At 41.0% G+C, this 23,408-nt stretch overlaps 1 protein-coding gene across 1 annotated transcript in view; it reads right to left on the bottom strand.

The window, feature by feature from the left end:
• LOC124554014 overlaps nt 1–23,408 on the bottom strand; it is a 64,659-nt gene that overhangs the window by 35,355 nt on the left and 5,896 nt on the right. The window contains exon 2 of the transcript XR_006968205.1: nt 7,362–7,566. The gene's annotated coding sequence lies outside the window, so the exon portion shown is untranslated. The remainder of the gene's footprint in view (nt 1–7,361; nt 7,567–23,408) is intronic.

The raw sequence follows: 23,408 nt of genomic DNA on the forward strand, positions 1-23,408 counted from the left end.
AATTTATGCAGCCATCATTAGTGACTCTGTTTCACCCATTTGAAGGGAAAAAAAGAGGACTGGGCTGAGTACTTGGCTCAAACTGAAGCTCACCTACCTGCACAGCAAATACCAATTATTGTTAAATGATCCTTTTTCTTACCAACAGTCAGTGTGTCAGTCTATGGAGTATGCTCCGAAGCATTCCCCACTTCACAGCCAGAACTTGTGAACTATGAAGGTTTAATACAGGTTCTGATTTACTATTGTGCTGAGAAAGTTCAGGAGGTTGCTGCAAGGTCCAAGTTTTCAGACTAAACAAGCAGTCAGAACAGACAGACAGCGGGCGACAGACTTCCAATGACTCAGATAGTGAGCTCCGATAGCCAGTCACATAAACAGCCAGGCCAGCAAAGCACTGGTATGAAGTCTTGCCCGCACTGCTTCTTAGCTCATAAGCATTGCTTCTACCTGTCACAAAATGCTGTTTTTCAGGTGTCAAAAACAGGACATGTTCAAGTTGTGTGCCTACAGGAAGAGAAACCTCCCTCTCCTAATACACACCCACACAAATCAAATTTTGCTGTACACGTTGTGCATTCTGAACCGAACAGAACTTCTAGTGTGGAAGAGAAGAGTGGTAGTTCAAATTCATGAAGTAAGTAGCATTTTCTTTAGCACAATGCAGCTCTTTGTGGACCCTGTAATAGGTGGCTGCACTATTCAGTTGCAATTAGCTACGAGTGTCTCAGTTTCTTTCCTCAGTCGCAATACTTGTGATCATCTTGCCAAGTCCAAGCTGCACAAATCATACATTACACTTACACCATATAACGGACATGATATTCCAGTGCTAGGTTCTTGCGCAGCCTTCCTTCCACATACAAGAATTTGCAAAAGGCTGAAATTTCAGGTTATGCATTCACCGAAGAGTGTAAATATGTCTGACCATGATTTGTATGGATTTTGAGTGTTACAAATGTGTTATCAGTTGCTAATTTTGATTTGAAGGACAGTGTTGGTCAGTTGTGTGCTGAATTCAAAGATTTGTCCCCTGATGGCTTAGGCAAAGCTTCTAATTCTGCTGTGCATGTTACCACTAAAGACAATGCACAGCCTCACTTCTTCAGGTCTCACACTATACTACACGTGCTCTGGGAACAGGCTGCTTAGAATTTTCACTGTGGCATTCATCACGGCCAGTCAGTGGGCATCTCCATTAGTACTTTGTCAAGAAGCCTTCAGGCAAATTGTGTACTTGTGCAGACTAAGGCAACATTGTGCCCCTGAAAAGCTGAAAAAGCTTTACGGAAACTGAAGAATAACAAGGCTCCCGGCACTGATAGCATTCCAGCAGTATTGTTAAAATGTGGAGGAGCGACGTTAGAGCAGTCTCTGTTTGAACTTATCACTTTCGTACGGGAACAGGAAAGGGTACCAGATGAATGGAATGAAGGAATATTATGTCCCATACATAAAAAGAGCAACAGAATGGAGTGTAGAAACCACCGTGGGATCACCCTCCTGAACCTGGGTTACAAGGTATTAGCAGAGCTTAACGAGGAAGGTCAACGATAGGCCAGATTTTCAACCTACCCTAAATTTTGGAGGAAACTGTCAAATATCACCTCTTTATTGACTAAGGCTGCATATGACAGCATCAATAGAAACCAGTTGTTTCATGCATTACAGGAGATGGGGAAACATGGAAACCTCCTGAGAATGGTTAAAATAATGATGTCTGATGTAAGAATCTGCATTCGAGTTTGAGGAAATTACTCAGACCCTCTGGAAATAAAAAAAAAAAGTGGGCTACAGCAAGAAGATGTCTTAGTATGCTTATTATTTAATGTAGCACTCAAGAAGGTGGGTAGGGAAGCAGGCCTACAGACCAGAGGCACCGTCTTCTACAGCACACATTTTAGCACATGCAGATGACAGACTTCATAGCACTGACAGATCCAGCACTGAAAGAAGTTTTTACAGCCCTTGTCAAACAAGTAAGAAGATGGGTCTTACGATAAATAAAGATAAAACTAAATACATGGCCCGTGGAAAAGCGTATCAACCCAATATGCAGTCAACTTTCAGTGTGAATGGATACACATTTGAAAGAGTTGATAGCTTCAATTATCTTGGTTCCACAGTCACCTGTTTTAATGAATCTCAGCTGAAATTAAGATTTGGCTCATATCACCAAATAAGTCACATTTTGCCTCGAGTAATTTATTCGAGTCAAGACTCCTCAGCTGCCCATCAAAATTCACTATTTATAAAACCGTTCCCACTTACACTTCGGAAACATGGACCTCGACAGAAACCAAGGCAAGGCTTCTCGACGAACTTTAGAGGAAAGTTTTGAGGAGAATAATTGGCCCTGTGTGTGATGTAGAACAATGGACAAAAAGGTACAGTACAGAACTGTACACTAAATATGCTGATACTCATGTAACAAAAATCATACGATCAAGAAGGATAACACGAGCTATACCGAGTCACACGACTGTCTGGCAGTTTCCATTAGACGACCAGAAGGTCGCCCAGGCAATGACAGCGGATCCTGACTTCTAGATTCTGTTGCACTACATCCACGATGGTTGGTCACTCACTGTGAAACAAATTGTTAGCTTGAGGTTTGTCAAGACTTTGCATATAGGCACGACTTGCCTGTGCTACAAAGTGTCATACTGCTGTTACTGAATCTGAAGTTTTGTGTGGCAATTCCACAGGATCTCCAGAAACATGTTCTTAGTCTGCTTCATCAAGGTCACTCAGACATGGTCCTCACCAAGCAATTAGTTCACCAATAAGGTACACAGTTTGGCACAGACTCCCAAATAGAGCAGATAATGATTCAGTGCCTTACTTGTGCCGAACACAAGGCGGGCCATTCACAATGGCTCTTCGATTGACCGAAGCCTGAAGTACCTCGCCAGCACTTGCATTTGGATTTTGCCGGACACTACCAGAACACTCATTGGCCGACTGTCTCTGAAATGTACAGCAAGTTTCTTCCCTTTTATGGTTCCCACACACTCTACGACGATGCTTTACAATCTTCAAGCCTTGCATTCCATATTTTGCCTTGAAGGTCTACCAGCATTGCTTGTGACTGACAACAGACCACCATTTGTGTTCGCAGAATTCGATGACTTCTGTACAGCCAATGGGATTTATCGCATCCCAAGTGCAGCAGTCCAATGGAGAAGGAGAATGCTTTGTTCGAACTTTTAAGCAGAAGATGGATAAACTATGCACCTACCACATGCGGCACCTACCTTTGCTTCTGTTCTTCTCGTTCTACCACTTCTAGCCTCGCAAGAGCACATCACCAGCAGAGTTGCTTCACAGACGGTGACACCACTCCTCACTCTAGTAAGCGACCTGCACCTGCTCCACTCACTAAGGCAATGTATAAACGCAATGAACTTTTTTTCTAATTTTTTTTCAGATCACACAGTGGTCAGAAGTGCTGGGTACAAGATATTGTCATAATGTTGCTTGGCAAATTGCATATTTTGACAGAAGGTCCATGCAAATTGCGGTGGGAGCACCTGAATCAACATCACACCGGTAAATTGGGTTATTCTGTAACTGATACTCTGTTCTCAGGTTTGTGGTCTGCCCAGGTAATGCAGTTTGCATACCCTTCAGCTTCTTGGGGCTCTGGGATGAGATGAGACGAGAACTTATTAGGTATCTTGGCGATGAAGAGACCTGAACTTTTTGAAGAAGTTCATCTACAAGAAGGTATTAGTGACCATAACGTGGCTGTGGCTTCTATGTCAGTGGAAGTTGCAAGAAAACCAAAGAAATAGTTTAGAGTTTTCTTGTTTGGAAAAGCAAATAAGAGTGTCATTAATGAAGATATTCATAGTCAGCTCCAAGCATTCACCACGGGACAAAAAGATATTGAGCATCTCTGGTTGGAATTTAAAGGTATTGTCCACCACGTGCTAGGAAATATGTGCCTAGCAAAAACATAGGGCAGGGAAAGGATCCATCTTGGTTCAACAAACATATTAGGAAGTTGCTGGGAAAGCACAGAATTTTGCACAGTTGTTTCAAACATAGTCACTGCCCTGCTGAAAAACAGAAATTATGCGAAATGAAAGCAGCTGTCAAAAGGTCCAGGAGAGATTCTTTTAACGAATTTGAAAGCAATATTATACCTGCAGGTTCTAAAAATAACCCCCAAAAATTTTGGCCGCTATAAATAATTCAATACCTTCTCTGGCTGACAGTACGGGTAATGTAATAGATGATGATAAACTGCAGGTTGAAATTCTAAACCTAGCTTTTAAAAACTCACTTATGGTACAGGACTGCAGTACCATTCCCCTTTCAATTATCGAACAAATGCAAGGATGGCTGACAGTGTTTAGTGTATCTGGGATTGTGAAACAGTTAAGATCCTTAGATACCAGGAACGCATCTGGTCCAGACAGTATCCCTGTAATATTTTATGTTGACTACGCTACAAATATAGCACCATTCTTATCCGTCATCTACCAGAAATCAATGGAACAGTGGAAAGTTCCACGGCTGGAAGAAGGCCCAGCTCACAGCAATTTACAAAAAGGGTAGAAAATCGTATGCACATAATTACCAGCCAATTTCACGGACATCAATTTGTTGTACCATCGTGGAACATATTTTGTGTTCAGATATAAAGACCTTTCTAGACTGAGAAGCTCATCTGCAGAAACCAGCACTGTTTTAGGGAACAGTGGTCATGCGAGACACAGCTGGCCCCCTCTGTGCATTATATACCCCAACTTTCGAAAGGCGTTCGACTCAGTTCCCCACTGTCGCTTGCTCCTAGAAGTGCACACTTACAGTCTCTCTGACAACATATGCGGTTGTATAGAAAGTTTTCTAATAGACAGAAAGCAGTATGTCGTCCTGAATGTGGAGACTTCAACAGAAACAAGGCTAACATCAGGTGTGGCCCAGGGCAGTGTAATAGGTCCGCTGCTTTTTACGATTTACATAAACGATCTGGTTGAGCGTACTGACAGTGCCATTTGACTTTGCCGATGATTCTGTAGTCTACAGAAAAGTAATATAACACAAAAATTGTGAACAAATCAATGAGGATTTGCAGAAAATAAACATGTGGCGTAATGAATGGCACTTATCTCTCAATATTAGTATGTGTTACCTACTGCGCATAACAAAGCAAAAATTCACATTAATGTACGAGTACAAAATAAATGTCCAGTCTTTGGAAGCGGTAACATACGTCAAGTATCTGGGTGTGACTATACGAAATGATCTCAAACGGAACGATTAGATTACACAAGTAACAGGTAAGGTGAACTCTAGATTGGGGTTTATTGGTAGAATCCTGAAGCGATACAGTCCTTCAACAAAGGAAATTGCTTACAATACTTTTGTTCATCCAGTCATAGACTATTGTTCATCTGTGTGGGACCCTTACCAGTTGTGTCTGATTCAAGAGATTGAGAAAGTCCAAAGAAAAACACCAAGGTTTGTGACTGGTGCATTTAGCCATCGCAAGAGCGTTTCAAATCTCATAGAAAGTTTGAAGTGGGACACACGTGCAGATAGACGATGCGCTAAACAGAAGGGGCTGCCCACTAAATTCCAAAATCCGGTTTTCGCCAAGGATGTAGAGAATATATTATTACCAACTACTTTCATATCACACAATGATCACCATTCAAAGTTAAGGGAAATCAGAGCTCGTACTGAGGCATTCAGACAGTCTTTTATCCCCTCACGAGATCCGTGAGTGCAACGGAGGGGGCGATATGACTTCGGCGCGAATAGTGCCCCCCGCCACACACCGCTTGGTGGCTAGCAGTGACAGCGGAAGTCCACATGTGTCCGTTTCTCTTCATTATGCAGCTATCCACGGGGCTCTCGCACCACTTCAAGATGTCGCTGTAGTCATCAACAGAAGACCTCGCACTGTCGCTAAGTGCAGAGAAGTGCCCTCTGCCTTATTTCTTAGCTGACATTCTGGGATAGTCATAAAACAAACACCGAGAAGCAGACATGAGCTCTGGCACCAGCCACAGCTTCAGCTCCTGTTTCCTCATCTCTTCCTGCTACCCCCCCCCCCCCCCCCCCCACCCGCCCTCAGTTGCTGACGTGTGCAACAATAATAACCAGTAAATGTCAGTAAGAATGGAATACCAAGAATGAAGCACTCCTCTTAGAGAAGGAATGTAGTCTTTTGTCCCTATTGTTCGATCTATATACAGAACAAACAGGGATGGCAAAGAAAGAAAGGTTCCAAGATGGGTTGAAATCCAGGGTCAAGAATATCAACGATAAGATTAGTTGATGACATTGTTATCCTCACAGAAAGTGAAGTGAAGTAGTGCACGATCTGTTGAGTGGAATGATTAACCTAATGAGCAAAGGACTGATAAGAAATAATGTTATCCACAGAATCGCCTACAGACATTCATCCAGAACCTCAACACCTTCTCCCCATTTACTTCACTGTTCCTTCTCCATCCAACAAGCCACCATTCTTGACCTCTACCACCACCTCAAGGATGGCCACATTGGTACCTCCATCAACATCTAAAGTACCAAGAATGCATCCGCTTCGGCAGCTGCCACCCATTCCACACCATTCTAAATTACATTCCGCACCTTTTCCAGAAACACATCTCCCAGGCCTGATCCCGCCAGTCATCTCCCACAGCTCACAAATCCACAGTCTGGTCACAAAGGGGCTCTCCCCTGACGACTGGAGAAACTGAATCACATTCTCCACCAGGGTTTCGATTTCCCCTCGTTGTGTCGTGGAATGAGGAATGTCCTATCCGCTATCCTCATAGTGGTATTCTGCCAACCACTGAATCTTCCTGTAATGCCCCTGTAATAGACCCAGATGCAAGTCTTGTCCCATACATTCTTCCACTACCACCTGCTCCAGTCTCGTCACTGGAATCTCCTACCCCATAAAAGGCAGAGCCACCTGTCAAAGCAGCCGTGTGATCTACAAACTAAGCTGCAACCACTGTGCTACATTCTAAAAAGGCACGACAAGCTGTCTGTATGGATGAATGGCCACCACCATACTGTTGTCAGGAGACAGCTGGACTACACATTTGTTGATCATGCTATCCGACAAAATGTGTTTCACTCTAAGGAATGCATCATATAGATCCTTCCTACTGAGATCAACTTTTCTGAACTGGACGGGTGGGAACTCTTCGTATGACACACTCTTCATTCCCGCGATCCCCCAGTCCTCAACCTTTGCTAGTCCGTGTCCTCCGCATGTTCATCCCTTCCCCTGACCCCAGTCCAGCACACAAACACCTTCTATCCTGCCAATGCACCAAAGGGCCCTTTCCTCTTCTCTATTGTTCTCCACTCAGCCAAGCACTACCTACCAATGCACCGGTGATGGTCCAGCACACATGGACGGCATCCACGATGGGCCCGGATGCTGCTACGGAGTCGCTGATACCCCCACATGTGGTGAGGGTAGCCAACAATTTAACTGTATGTGGTGATGGTGCCAGACGCATCACGGACAGGTTGTGATGTATGTTGTTGCTGCCTCAATGCCACCTCCAGATGGCTCCCTCAAATTTTCTGCAAGGAAAAAAAATGAATCCTGTATATATAAGATTTTTGGGAACAAGAGCTTTACACTACTATGGAATCTTATCAAGATATGACAATATTTATGCAGCTTCTTTCAGATGGTACTTTACTATAGATAACTGCATTATCTGCAAAATGTCTCAGGTTACTATTAATATTGTGCACAAGGTCAAAAACAACATGAACAGCAAGGGTCCCGACACTATCCTGGGGCATACCCAAAGTCACTTCTATATCTGAAGATGACTCTCCATCCACGACAACATGTGTTCTCCCTACCAGAAAGTCCTCAATCCAATCAAGTTTCACTTGATGCCCCATATGACCATACTTTTAACAATAAGCATAGGTTTGGTACTGACTGTGAGCCAAATACTTTTCAAAAACTAAGAAATGCTGCCTCTAAATCGCTGCCTCGATCAAAGCTTTCAGTATGTCATGTGAGAAAAGTGCGAGTTGGGCTTCACCTGATCAATGTTTTTGGAATCGATGCTGGTTGGCACCTAGGTCGTCTTCTGTTTGAGATACCTCATTATGTTTGAGCTCAGAATATGTTCTAAGATTACACATCAAATCTATGTCAAGTGTATTGGACAGTAATTTTATCTATCACTTTTACTACCCCTTTTTGACCAATAGATTATAGTTAGAAGGGGGACTAGCTCAGTATAGAATATGACGGATTCACATCGCCCTGGAGCTCTGTTCAGTTTTAACAATTTCAGGTTTTAACTGAACTCTACTGACACCAACATTTATTTCACTCATCTTTCCAGAGATACAAGGGTTGAATTGAAGCAATTCTCCTGTGTTTTCCTTTGTAAAGGAACATTTGAGAACTGAGTTAAGCATTTCAGCTCCTGACGAAGGTTTCTCTGGTCTCCAGCCGGGTGGTAGCGTCGATATCTCACGACGTTTCGGGAAGTGTCACACTACCCATCTTCTGGTGAAGTGTCGAGATTCGTGGGCTATTTATATGTGCGGTCACCCCCCTCCACTGAACCTCGGGTGGCTGCAGTGGACCAGCGGCGTGCGCGCGGTGGTGGGGATGGCGGTCGCCCCCGGCGGCCGCGTTCGGTTCTCGGTGTAAGCATTCTGTTTGCGTCAGCGGCGGTGGACATTGACGGGCGCGCTCCCGACGGAATGCCGCTATCGCCGGGCTCCATGCTGCGCTGAGTTGGTATCCCTCGCCTCTGTTGACCAGATTCTCGTGAATCCTTATTTCTATGGATTCTTTGATCACACTTTCCCAAAAGCCAGATGCTCGGCACAGTACCTTCGTGTTTTCGAAGTTGAAGGTGTGTTCTTCATTGATGCTGTGTTCTGCTAAGGCTGCCCATTGGGCAAACACAGCGCTGCATATCTAAACGCTGCAAAGAACATATCAGATGTTTGCGACTAGGCCACACAGAAAAATCAGCCATAGCAGAACACAGCATCAATGAAGAACACACCTTCAACTTCGAAAACACGAAGGTACTGTGCCGAGCATCTGGATTTTGGGAAAGCGTGATCAAAGAATCCATAGAAATAAGGATTCACAAGAATCTGGTCAACAGAGACGAGGGATACCAACTCGGCGCAGCATGGAACCTGGCGATAGCGGCAATCTGTCGGGAGCGCACCCGTCAATGACCACCGCCGCTGACGCAAACAGAATGCTTACACCGAGAACCGAACGCGGCCGCCGGGGGCGACCGCCATCCCCACCACTGCGCGCACGCCGCTGGTCCACCGCAGCCACCCGAGGTTCAGTGGAGGGGGGTGACCGTGCATATAAATAGCCCGCTCTCCACGAATCTCGACACTTCGCCAGAAGATGGGTAGTGTGACACTTCCCGAAACGTCGCGAGATATCAACGCAACCACCCGGCTGGAGACCTGAGAAACCTTCAATAGTTTACGCCGGGAAAGCCTACAGTCACGTTTCAGCTCCTGCTTCACTGCCCCCTATTTCATTTCCTGTCTCATTCGCTAGGGACTAGACACTAACTTTGGCGCCACTAACAGCCTTTACGTATGACCATAATTTCTTTGGGTTTTGTGAAACAGCATTTGACAGTATTCCACCACAGTAATCGTTGAAAGCTTCACGTATTGCTCTCTTGACGGTCGAACATGTTTCATTTAGCATCTCTCTATTTATAGCACTATGCTTTGTTTTACACCTATTATGCAGTAATCACTGTTTCTTTAGAAGTTTCTTAACAGTGACTATCATGGATGTTCCCTCCCATTATGAACTGTTCTATTGGTTACACACCTATTCACTGTCTGGGTAACTATTCTTTTGAACTTTGGACATAGTTCCTCTACATGCTCCTGTCCTGTGTTGAAAGTTTCAAGTTTCTCACTGAGCTCTGACACTATTGATTTTATCTAGTTAACTGAACATATATCTCAGTTACATCAGGAGATGAGTGGGTGACAGAAGGTCCAATTATTTTATGCCAACCTCTGATACTGAGTCTTGCCCAAACAATCTCACATGCAGCTTCAAATTTCTATCTCAGTTGACTTGAGTTTCGCATTAGCCTATCCTTTCAATATACACTTAAATTTACCCAAATATCTCACTGATACCAATTTCAGGTTTCAGCCAACGTTCTGTACCGCACTATGTGAGCTTCACTATGTTTCAAGGGCACTTCTAACCAGCACTCTGTTGTGAATGCTTTGGCAGTTAACTACAAGGATTTTTATATTCTCAACTCTGGGGGTGGGAGTGGGAGGTGTTCTTTTGAAACTTACACTTATATTTCTGGCCTTGTACAGTGTCATTCTGTGAGCTGGATGGAGAGTTACCTCCTCTAAAAAGCTCTTGAGTGCAATCCACGCACAGTCAGATACCGAGGTAGCAGCCTCTGAAGTGTAGTGCACACTTGACCAATTTAGGAGGACCCTGAAGTTTTCAACATCCGTGTTTTAAGTCCCAGAAGTTTCGGAGCAATTTATTGGAGAAGTTTCTAATGAGTATTTCGATGCGTATTCATTATGTATGTTTATCACACTAGCTGCTACACAGCTGCACTCACATATAAGTAGTTTTGTTATGATGAGGGATGGTGAGTAAATAAACTGTTGAATGTGCAATATGTCAGCTACCCTATGTATCTGCCTGTTCGGTTAAGCATCCCGTGATGTGCATATGATACAGTTCAAAAGTCAAATAATAAATAGCTCTGCAAAAGAGTAATTTTTGTTCCGTATTTCATGATATATTTATCAAATCAGTAAGCCTCTTATACTACACACTTCCTAAAGTTGCCTGTGTTCTTCCTCAGCTACCTCCACACCTAACTTCATCAACATTGGTTCAGCAGTTAAGTTGCGAAAGATTAACATACTTCTGCATTTATGAGCATGGACAGAAACTAAAAAGAAATGCACATCTGGGAGGTATCCACAATATAACTTTTATCGGAAATCGTAGTCCATATAGCAATTTTGCCTCTACTGATGTGGTTGCAAACTGAAAAGTTCATCCTAAATTCATTCTGACTATAAACCACAAACACTATTAGGAAGTAACCATATTGGCACGTACGTGAGAGCACAGAAGTCCATGAAGACACTTCTGAGATATGATCAGTTATCAGCAGTACACATTGTTACCACACATTTCTGTATTACGAGATTTTTTCCCCTCTAGCTTATTTGCATTGCTTCTGAACTATGAAATCGTGAGATCACAAAACACTATTTCCAACAAAATGCTCTTGTTCGCTGCTGACTGTCAACCTAAAAACCACAGAAAATTTTGAGAAACCCAATCTGGAATTACCAAACCATTTACTGACATGTAATTTGTGTTTGGTGATTGCTGAAAATTATAAAACAAATTATGTCCGTTATCAACAACTGTTTATGAAGCGATATAAAACTTAAGATGACCCATAAATCCATTTGGAGAAGTATATTAGACATTTCATTTTAGCAGGTAATTTTAATTACTCTCTAAAAGTGATGAGCAAATTTAGAATAAATATTTCATTCTGCAGTGTAGTGTGCAGTGTTATGAAACTTAATGGCAGATTAAATCTGTGTACGGGACCGGGACGCAAACCCAGAACCTCACATTTTGAGAGCACTGCTCTTTTTGACTAAACTACCCAAGTGACTCACAACCTACCCTCGTAGCTTTACTTCCTACTTTCCAAACTTCACCCAAGTTCTGCATGTCTAGAGGAAACAACAGTCTGCAGTATACTTCCTTCCACAAGTGCTGTGTATGCAGGAGAACTACTGTGAAGCTTGTAAGGTAGGAAGCATACTTGCGAGGGTAAGTTGTGAGTCACGCCTGTATACACAGCTTATTCGGTATGAGAATTTCCCACAGAAGGCGAGGTTCTGGGTTCCTGTCCAGGTCTGGCTTGCAGTTTCAATCTGCCAAGGAGCTTCGGTGAGAAAATCAGTTCAGTAAGCTCACAAGGAAAAGAAAAGCAGTTAACAGAAGAACTAATATAGAGAACTTAGAGAAATGAAAATTTCACCACATACCCACCAAAATAAATTGAATATAATCCTGATCCTTGAAAGCAAAAGATGGTGTGGAATAATTGGTACCTCCAACAAGATACTAAAAAGTTGTGGCCTTACTCCATGTAATGTTTTTGGGAACATATGTGGTACATCACTCATACAGAAAACTTTCCACAAGGGGTTAAAATATGCCTTTGTTGGACATCTGTTACTTTGAAGCTTTCAATACTGCTTTATAATGTACAGAACATTTGTGCTACCCATTCTCAGTTACTGCTCAAGTATTTGGAATTCCAACCAGGGAGGGTTAAAGGAGGACATTGAAGCAATTCAGGTGTGATTATTCTGTTACAGGTAGAGATACATTCGATCAAAGGCAAATATTACAGAAGTTCTGTGGTAACTGAAATAGTAAGTCCCAGTGTTTGCATGAAACACTTCTGAAGATATTGGTATAGGTTATCACATTGTGGGCTGAACCCAACCTCGGGTACTAATAAGTTCAATTGACCGTGTGTCACAATACGAAAGGTAACAACAGATTTCAGTAAGTACACCTTATCGATCCATAATTTTTCGAAATTTGTGAAAGTAAAGTACTAGGGTTTTCACCAACGTGTGTATATTGTGTGCAGAGTAATGTGGCCAGTATATTTGCAGTCAGTTGGGCAAGTGTGGGGAGAGCAGTAGTGGTTGGGGGTTGCAGACTGGGAAATGTCTACTAGCACTACGAGACATCATTTGCTGGCACTGACAGGTGCACACCTTGCATTCTTTCTCAAAGAGTTTTACTGAAACTGTCTGGTAAAAAAAATCATTTAGCATTACTTATAGCCTTACGTGACAGCATAATGATGAAGTGCCCATCATTTCATTAATAGAGTTAATGTGATATTGTGCATTTAAGTAAAACACTGCACCAAATTTGAGAAGTTCGCAATGACAAATTGGGGTCTACAGTTTTGAGTCTGATGCATATTACATCATACATTGCTATCATGAAATGTAGCCAACATATTGAATTCTTCACTAGATTTGAGAGGGCACCTGTCACCAAACTCAATAAAGCTAATTTTACGCAGGGCACTCATTTGCGAACTGGAACGTAATGAGATGACGTCATTTTGAAACTGGCACTCCTACTTCCTCACTCTTGGGTTGTAGTATGCGAACTACAAATTTATGTTTCATCAATATATATGGGTCAACAGTCTTCATAGTACTTTTTTATTTTATTCAAATAGTCAACACGTTTCCTATGTATTTCTGAACATTCCACAAACACTTTCCTGTTACCTGCTGTTTTGCACCATATGGTAAATATTACGCATGTTAATTACATGATAATGTCTAAGTAATACATTGACATTAAAGAAACTGGCACACCTGAAGCCATGCTTGTGGGAGCAGGTACTGTAATGAAGAAATACATATTTATCCTTGTCATAGGAAAAGTGACTATTTGGGGTACATGAAAATTGTGTGTCAGCTTGCGCACAACTTATCTGTTGAAACCATCTAAATGTATGATTTTTCCCTCTTTATTCTGTCTGCAGGTGGCCGCTCACAATGGTACCAATGATGTGTGTCACTTTGGATCAGAATATCTCTGCTAACAGAACTGGTAAAGGCTGCCAGTCTTGCTTGCAAGATGAAGCAGAGCTAACCATTTGCAGCATAGTCAACAGGACCAATTGCGGACCTCTGATACAGAGGCGTGTGGAGGGTCTGAACCAAGATGCTCCGACAGTTCTGCAACTGTGTAGGCTGCAATTCCTCAACTTGCGCCAAAGGGTGGTCGGGTTTCGGGTTCTGTTGAATAGGTCAGGTGTCCACTATACGCAGGAGGCAGCTACGTGGGTAGCAGGGGCTGTGGGGTGTGGACTGGGTAGTTTTTTTAGGTCAGAGGGTCTCTGGAAAACACAAAAAGGGCTTCGGTCACAAAGGGCGCAGGCCGAACATAGGAAGAACGTAGATACAGGAACCGTCGGTGTAACAGTTGTAAACTGTCATAGCCGTGTTGGGAAAGTACCAGAGCTCCAAGCATTAATAGAAAGCACTGATGCTCAAATTATAGGCACTGAAAGCTGGCTAAAGCCAGATAAGCTCAACCAAAATTTTTGCGAAGAATCTAACGATGTTCCGAAATGATAGGCTGAACACGATTGGCAGTGGCGTGTTCTTTGCTGTTGGAAGTAGTTTATCTTGTCGCGAAATCTAAGTACATTGTTCCTGTGAGTTAGTATGGGCAGAGGTCGTTGTTGGCAACTGGAATAAAATAATAATTGGATCCTTCTACAGACCTCTCAATTCAGACAATACAGTTGCTGAAAGGTTGAAAGAAAACTTGAATTTGATTTCAAACACATACCCGACTCATACAATAATAGTTGGTGGTGACTAATTTACCCACAATATGTTGGCAAAAATACATGTTTAATTCCACTCCTTCAAAATTAACAATGTAAGTACAGACCAGATGTGGCTTGAATTCAAAGAAATAGTATTGGCAGCAATTGAGAGTTTTGTACCAAATAAGTTAACAAACGACAGAGCTGATCCTCCTCCTCCTCGGTACACAAAACAGGTTTGAACGCTGTTGCAGCAACAACAAAACAAACATGCCAAATTTAAACAGACACAAAATCCCCAAGATTGGCCATCCTTTACAGAAGCACGAAATTTAGCGCGGACTTCAATCGAGTTGCTTATAACAGTTTCCAAAATGAAACTGTCTCGAAACCTGGCAGAAAATCCAAAGAAATTTTGGATGTATGTGAATTATGTTAGCGACAAGAAACAATCGATGTCTGCTCTGCGCGATAACAATGGAGATACTATCGAAGACAGTGCTGCCAAAGCAGACTTACTAAACACAGCCTTCCGAAATGTCTTCACAAAAGAAGACAAAGTAAATATTCCAGAATTCGAATCAAGAACAGCTGCCAACACGAGTAACGTAGAAGTAAATATCCTCGGAGTAGTGAAGCAACTTAAATCACTTAATAAAAGCAAGTCTTCTGGTCCAGACTGTGTACCAATTAGGTTCCTTTCAGAGTATGCTGATGCATTAGCTCCATACTTAACAATCATATACAACCATTCACTTGACCTAAGATCCGTACCTAAAGACTGGAAAGTTGTACAGGTGACACCAATATTCAAGAAAGGTAGTAGGAGTAATCCACTGAATTACAGGTGCATATCATTAACGTCGATAAGCAGCAGGATTCTAGAACAGATACTGTGTTCAAACACTATGAATTATCTCGAAGAAAACAGTCTATTGACACGCAGTCAACATGGGTTTAGAAAACATCGTTCTTGTGAAACAACTTGTCTTTATTCACACAAAGTGTTCAGTGCTACTGACACGGGATTTCAGATCGATTCCGTATTCCTGGATTTCCAGAATGCTTTTGACACTGTACCACACAAGCAGCTTACAGTGAAACTGTGTGCTTATGGAATACCATCTCAGTTATGTGACTGGATTTGTGATTTCCTGTCAGGGAGGTCACAGTTCGTAGTAACTGATGGAAAGTAATCGAGTGAAACAGAAGTGATTCCTGGCATTCCCCAAGGTAGTGTTTTATGCCCTTTGCTGTTCCTTATCTATATTAACGATTTTGGAGACAATCTGGACAGCCATCTTCAGTTGTTTGCAGATGACGCCGTCATTTATCGACTAATGAAGTCATCAGAAGATGAAAACAAATTGCAAAATGATCTAGGAAAGACATCTGAATGATGCAAAAATTGGCAGTTGACCATAAATAAAAGTGTGAGGTCATTCACATGACTGCTAAAAGGAATTTGTTAAACTTCAGTTACTCAATAAATCAGTCAAATCTAAAGGCCTTAAATTCAACTAACTACCTAGGAATTACAATTATGAAAACTTGAATTGGAAGGAACCCAAAGAAAATGTTGTGGAAAAGGCTAACCCAAGGCTGCATTTTATTGGCAGGACACTTAGAAAATGTCACAAATCTACTGACAAGGGAACCTCCCCATCGCACCCCCGTTAGATTTTGTTATAAGTTGGCACAGCAGATAGGCCTTGTAAAACTGAACACAGATCAATCGAGAAAACAGGAAGAAGTTGTGTGGAACTATGAAAAAATAAGCAAAATATACAAACTGAGTAGTCCATGGGCAAGATAGCCAACATCAAGGATAGTGTGAGCTCAGGAGTGGTTAGCGTGAGCAGCTGCGGAACGAGAGGTCCTTGGTTCTAGTCTTCCCTCCAGTGAAAAGTTTAGTTTTTTATTTTCAGTTTGTCTGATGATAAACTACTCGATATTTCCCATAAAATGTCCAAGAGTCCAAACAAGTCAGTAAGAAAACTTGCCCAGGAAATCGATGTTAATGTCTGAAAGGCCCACACAGCTGTAAGGGAAAAATCAGAACTTTTCCCATACAAAGTGACAGTCATGCTAGAAATGAAAAATACTGATCATGGCAAGAGACTGCATTACTGTCAATGGTTCAAAAATTTTGTTCGACAAAATGGAAGGGATATTCTTAATGAAACATTTTTCACTGATGAGGCGTGGTTTCATTTATCCAGGTACATGAACTCCCAAAATTCTCGTACGCAGAGTATTTGTGTATTCATGAGGAACCACTTCACTCTGTGAAAATATTAGTGGATTGCCGTTTCTAGACATCGGATTGTGGATCCCATATTTTTCAACGAAACAATAAATGCACAATGATACTGCAGTGATATTCTGTGCCCATGCACGGGAGAACTTGCGTTAAGTGAAATACTGAATGGTTGGTTTCAACAAGATGGTGCAACCGCACATACAGCTCGCGTTTCAATGTCACTGCTTGCTGACGTTTTTGGTGATTGCATAATTTGACAGGGACTTTGGCCTCCATGATCACCTGAAGCTAACACCACCTGACTTTTTCGTCTGAGGTACAGGGGAAGCAAGTCTCTATAAAAACCGTCCAAAATCCAACTATGAATTGAAAACTGCAATATCCACTTTCACTGCTTCTTTTAGAGAAGAAATGTTACAGCTTGTGTTTGGAAACATGATTGACAAATTGAATTATGTATTCAACAACTGGGGGGGGGGGGGGGGGGGGCCAGGGGGGGTGGGCATTGCAACACTTAATGTGAAAATTTGTAAGTAAAATGTATATTCCATAAATTAATAACTTGTATTTCACTGAGTTTCATTTCGGTATACTCAATGTGGCATATGGCACGCGTGGCTAACAATCATACGGCACTGTGGTGAAACTTTTTGAACACCCTGTATTTTTGTACACCAGACATTAATTATTTGAGGGAAACGGTTTTGTACATTCGCATGATACTAGAAACAAAAAAAAAATTTTATGCTCCCCACCCACCACCTCAGACTGTATGCCCGGGGACCTCAATACATGGGAATGAAAATTTGTAATAAATTAAAAAGGAACATGCTGATGAAGATTAATTTACGTTCACTTAAAAGAAAGCTATACGAGGTACTGACACTGAAGTGTTATTATTCAGTGGATGAATTCATGCAGGACAAACTGGAAATTTGAGCTGGATACAATGTGTTACATTTTCCAAGAGCTATGCTTATAGTGTTGTTATTTATCGTAGAGCTGTTATTTATTAATGTAAATATCGCTGTAACTGTGTTATAAATTTTTGACATGTCTCCTGTATGCAAACCAAATGGATTGCAAATGTACATGATGAGATGTATAAAACACAATTCGCTGTTCAAGTAATACAAACTGGAACACCCTATCATCTATACATGTACAAAATGCAATGAGTGCTCGAAAGCTCCACAGATTTCATACTAAGACCCGAATACTGTTCTTGCTTTATTTTCATGATCACATCAATGATAGTATGCAATTCCAAGTTGTGGCTTTTAGAAATAGCGTCACGAGTTTATGATGCAAAGAATGTAAGTGGCCCATTATTAAATGTTATCTGTGGTTGCCACAACAACTGGCATAAACTATGTTGTTCATTCTGATTATGTCATGATTTGCTAGGTCGGTTAGTGTAGTGTTTCAGGATATTTATAAACATCCCAACACACCACTGGAAAGCCATCAACAAGAGATGCTCGTGAGTAAATTGAATACGGATAAATGTAGTAGGAAAGGAAACTGTGTGTTTTCCTTTCTTGTATGAAGTGGATGTGGAGCAGTCGTGTAGCCAGCGAGAAGGGGACCTGTAAAAATGGTATTACAACCACTGGTCATACAGGAGTCATTTGTGGCATAGTGCAGCAAGTGCCTGAATCCAAGAACCATGGAGTAAATGACGCACCAAAAAGGGCGCAATGAACAATTGAACAGCAGTAGTTGTTTATATGGTTCACTCTCTCAGGTCCTGAAGTACGCATATACGGACATTTTTGAATGTACTCAAGAGAATGGTATTACCGTAGCAAATGTTTGTTGTGTTATTAAAAGTAATAGTGAAAATGTTGGGCACAAGATACCCCCCCCTTTGTGATAAGTGTGGCTATTTATTTAGTAGTGCAGTAGAGAGAACTTGCAAAAGCATTCCAGGAATCTTCGCCACAGTTGGATCGACAGGAAAGTGTCACGGAAGGATTCGCATCACCAAACAACTACTCTGAGACGAGAGGATAAAGGTAATACTACTTTCATCTGGCGGTGTATCAGGGTCGGCAAAATATTGTCCTGCTGTATCAGCCAGGGATGCAACTTCCCCATAGTGCTGGTGTAAGATCCACCACAAACCCTACAAAATATGTATCAGCAGGAGAAAGCGGAAAAATACACCCCATATGGTAACTGTGGAAAAGGCGAATGGAGAATGCACCAGCAATTAAGTGCAGAAAATTGATCTGAACCAGAATTACGACTCCAAAGAATAGAAGACAGAAGCTGCCCCTGACAACCAGCGATCAACAACAGTGTCTTACCTCACACGTAGCAAGGAATCAAGAAGAATAATATTTAAGAGCTTCTTTTGAATGAACTGTCTGATTAGTAAACACATAATGAATGGAAACTATAATTTACTGTTGGATACCTGAAACAGAAAAAAAAAAGAAGACAGTGGCAGCAAGAGCAGACATCGGCTACAACTTCAGCACTGGCTTCGGCTGTTCTACAACAAGCACGCAGTTCACAGTTCCGCAGAAGGGTGAGCCGTGAACATTTTTTTTAAAAAAAAGTTGAGACATTTCTGCGAGTGTAGGGTTTAATTTTAATACTGTTGATTAGTAATGAAAAGTGTATGCCAATCACAAGAAATACGGCAATGCAAAACGAGGAGTTAAGATAGATTCTTGAAGGCATAAATAAAGAACAAGCAGAGAAGGATAAAGCAATACTGGAAAGCATAATTAAAGAACAAGCAGAGAAGGATAAGGCAATACTAAAAGGTATGATTAAAAAACAAGCAGAGAAATATAGGAAAGGACGGAGAGTCGAACAAGTAGAACTAATTTAGTCCATTAAGGAACAAGTTACTGAATCAATGACGTACTCAACCATAAAATACAAGAGGTTAAACCTAACTTAGGATCTAACTTTAATGCACAAGTTAATAATCAAAACATTAAAATAATGGAAATAAATTCTAGAGTAAAAGAATTACGAGACTCAGTGCCATTACAGGTGCAACAAGTAGCTAAACAAGTGTTAACAGATCATTTACAAGAAAGTGTACATAGATTAACAACCCGACAGTGGACAAGCTATGTAGATAATGTGAATTCACGATTCCAAGCGGTATGCACTAGTATTTCAGACATAAATAAGCAAATCACGTCCATATGGGAAAATGCTGTAGCAGGAACACCTCATGCTATACAACATTTGGAGAAACCTTTACAGTTATTCGTAGAAAAAGAAGTAAAAGACAAAACAGAAATAAATAATGGCAAAAATCACTTCTGGGGAAGGTACAATTAGCAGTAAACAAGAACTTGATAGAATATGGAAAGCAATAGACACTAATAAAAAGAAATTAGAAAATTGTAAACCTGAAACAATGACAGGAGTAACTAAAGATGTAATAGAGCAGGGCTTCCCAACCTTTCCAGCAGGTGGACCCCTTCTTCAGTCGAAAATCCATGGCGGACCCCTAGTCAGTCAAGAGCACAGTAACTTTAAATTTCAGAGCGAAACCCATGGGAACTGAAAGCTTCTTAATGCTAGTTCCATGTTCCCAATGACCCCCCCCACCGAAGTATCAATAGTATTTGGTTTAGAGATGAATGAAAACAACTTTAAGGTCAAAAATCAACTTATGAAATAGGTAGTGCACTGACAAAGCAAGTTTAACATTTAATGATGCCTGGGGCCGCATACGTGCCAGCGAGCACTGTGATTGGTTGACAAAGCTCGCTCCGCGCATGCGTAAAATGTTTCAGTGCATCTACCGCCATGAGCCGGCGCACAAACGACCCCCGTATTGTTGCGAAACAGTCGATCAGAGAAGCCGCATTCTCCGGCACTAAACTGTGTATGCGTTCTCACTTAGGAACCGCAAAGGCTGCTTGGGAATACAACCTGAAGTAAAAGTACACGTTTTTCACACACACACAAAAAAAAAAAAAAGTGACGAATTTGACTTTCACATTTTTATTTTACTCATTATTTTACACGATTTGGTGAAGGGTGGCCACGGACGCCCTAGAAAGAGCCGGCGGACCCCTAAGGGGTCAGCGGATGACACGTTGGGAAGCCCTGTAATAGAGGCTTTAGCTATAGGGAATGGGTTTAATTTAGCAAAGCACTTTCCAAAGTACAAACCAGACAGTGATGTACACCCAATTTATTTTTTACGAGTGTTTGCCAGATCTTTGTCCAAAAATTGTGATGACTTAAAGAAAATAGATTTCACATTAGCACACGTAATGGGAGAAGCTGCGGAATGGGGAAATGCTCATGCAGAAGAATTTGTGTCTCAGAAAGCTTTAAGAGAAAGCACTGGTCTTCAAGTACTCAGGAAAAATTAATCTTAAAAAAAAGTTTTTAGACCCTACTCCGTACAATAATTCATGGGGCACATATTAAAAGTACTTGGAACGGCATTTGACAAAATCTAAATACTTAGATCATCCAACAGATGAATGCACTTACCGAAAGTACTCATTAGATGTTTACCATACCACGTTCAACAAGGAATATTGCACAGAGGGTGGAAAACCATGAATGAGTTATTAATGTTTATTGAAGTTTTAGACACATTGAATACTGAAAGAAATGAAAATTATTCAGTGAATGACCCAAAAACGGGGAATAGAAATAACAAATCCTTTTGTAATTCCTTACCGTGGACGAATGAATCCAATTATTGTAGAGTAAGCAGTAATGAAACTGTTCACAGCAGGGATTATGGTCTAAATCACAATAACCCTAGAGGGGGAAGAATTCAGATTGATAACATCAATTCGCAAGTGTTTACGCCTCAAAACCAACAAGTAAATATGCAACAAAATAATACGGGGCAAATCAGCGTATTGTTGAAGTAAGTTCCAATCACTATCCGGTCATAGTGACAGAAAAGGAGGTCAATGGCCAGAATCCAGGATGCCGCAGAACAATACTCTGCCCATATATAAGTAAAATGGTTGTTTATAGTAAAATGTCACCTATTAACGAATGGTTATTAGCGAAAGAGGAAAATTTAGTAAAAGTGCAACACAAACCAATTGTAATTGGAAGAATAGGAAATAAAGGAGTGGAAATTTACGTTGATTCAGGAAGCGAAGTATCAATTTTGGAGGAATAGCTATTAAGTGGAAGAATAAAGGAATTTCCTAAGTTACCTGTTACAGTAGTAAATATTGTAGGTATTACATGTACCACGAGCAATGTAGTGAAATGGGAAACAAGGATTACATTTTAAATAGATCAACTTGTGTTTGAACAAACCATGTTAATAGTCCCTAAAATAAATACAGAAGTATTACTAGGAGTAGATTGGTTAATGAAATGTGCGGTGGTAATAGACTTTCAGAGCGATTTCTTTAAGTGCAATCTAGATAAATGAACTCAAAGTAAATTTGTGGCTGGTTGCTGTCCTAACACGATCAACATTTGTCTTCAAAAACAGCCACGGTCTCCAACATGTCATCGTATGACAAAATTGCAATCTAGATAACTGTGGCCTAATAGAGAGATCTTGTTTATGACAGATCGATGTCATGGACTAAATGGGAGTAATAATTTATGGTTAATAGCGAAAGCTGATTTGTATGCTAAGGCTTACGAATCTGAACTGTTGTTAACCCTTACTCAAAAGGAAGAGCTATATGGAATATTATGCAAATATTCAGATGAATTTTCAGACAAACCAGGGAATATAGGATATTATGTGTGTAGTTTTAAAATCAAAAGCAAAGAACCTTTTTTTTTTCTGTAGACCTTACCCTGTACCTATCAACGAAAACAGGAAGTACAGGAAGAAATACATAAAATGTTAGCTACTAATGTTATAGAAAGAAGCACAAGCATATACAACAATCTACTGTTAGTTGTCAGAAAGGAAACAGGAGGTGTGCACCTATTACTAGATGCGAGAACCTGGAATCGTCACATTGACCTGGAGAGATTGTCCCATATGCATAAACTAACTACTTGCTTGTTTTGCAAAAGCAAATTATTTTAGTTCTGTGGATCGGACGGATGGGTACTGGCAGGTGAAATTAGTTAAAGAATCTAGACCTTATACTGCATTCCTATACGACGGAAAGTCTACCAGTTTAAAGTTTTGCCATTTGGGTTAAACATATCAGTATCAGTGTTTGTAAGAGCATTATATCAAGCATTAGGGAAAAAGTTGTTACAAGAGCTATTGATCTATGATTAAGATATACTGATTGTTTCAGAAACCTGGGAGGAACATTGTGATTTACTTGCAAGAGCAATAGAGAAATTCTATACCAAGGGAATAACTACTAAGCTCGCTACATCACATTTTGGGCGAGAGGAACTAAAATTCTTGGGACATTTCATAGGAATAAAAGGAATTAAACCAGATCCATAACGCATTAAAGCGATTAAAGACTGTCCACATCCACACAATGTAAAATAGTTACATTCCTTTTTAGGATTAGTGGGATTTTATAGACGGTATATACAAGGACAGGTCATAGTAATCCACATCTACTATCGCTATTAAAGCAAAAGGCAAAATGATTACGAGATGAAAATGCAGAAAATGCATTCCAGGAAGTAAAGGATACCCTAGTCAATGCTCCTATTTCAAACCATCCAAGTCTTCGTGGACCATTTGGCATCACAACAGATGCATCAGAATATGGCATAGCAGCAGAATTATTGCAAGGGGAATGGGACCCAGAAGAGGGAGAAAATAAAACCATTGCTTT

The sequence above is a fragment of the Schistocerca americana genome, chromosome 11, assembly GCF_021461395.2.
Source record: "Schistocerca americana isolate TAMUIC-IGC-003095 chromosome 11, iqSchAmer2.1, whole genome shotgun sequence".
NCBI classification, from domain to species: Eukaryota; Metazoa; Arthropoda; class Insecta; order Orthoptera; family Acrididae; genus Schistocerca; species Schistocerca americana.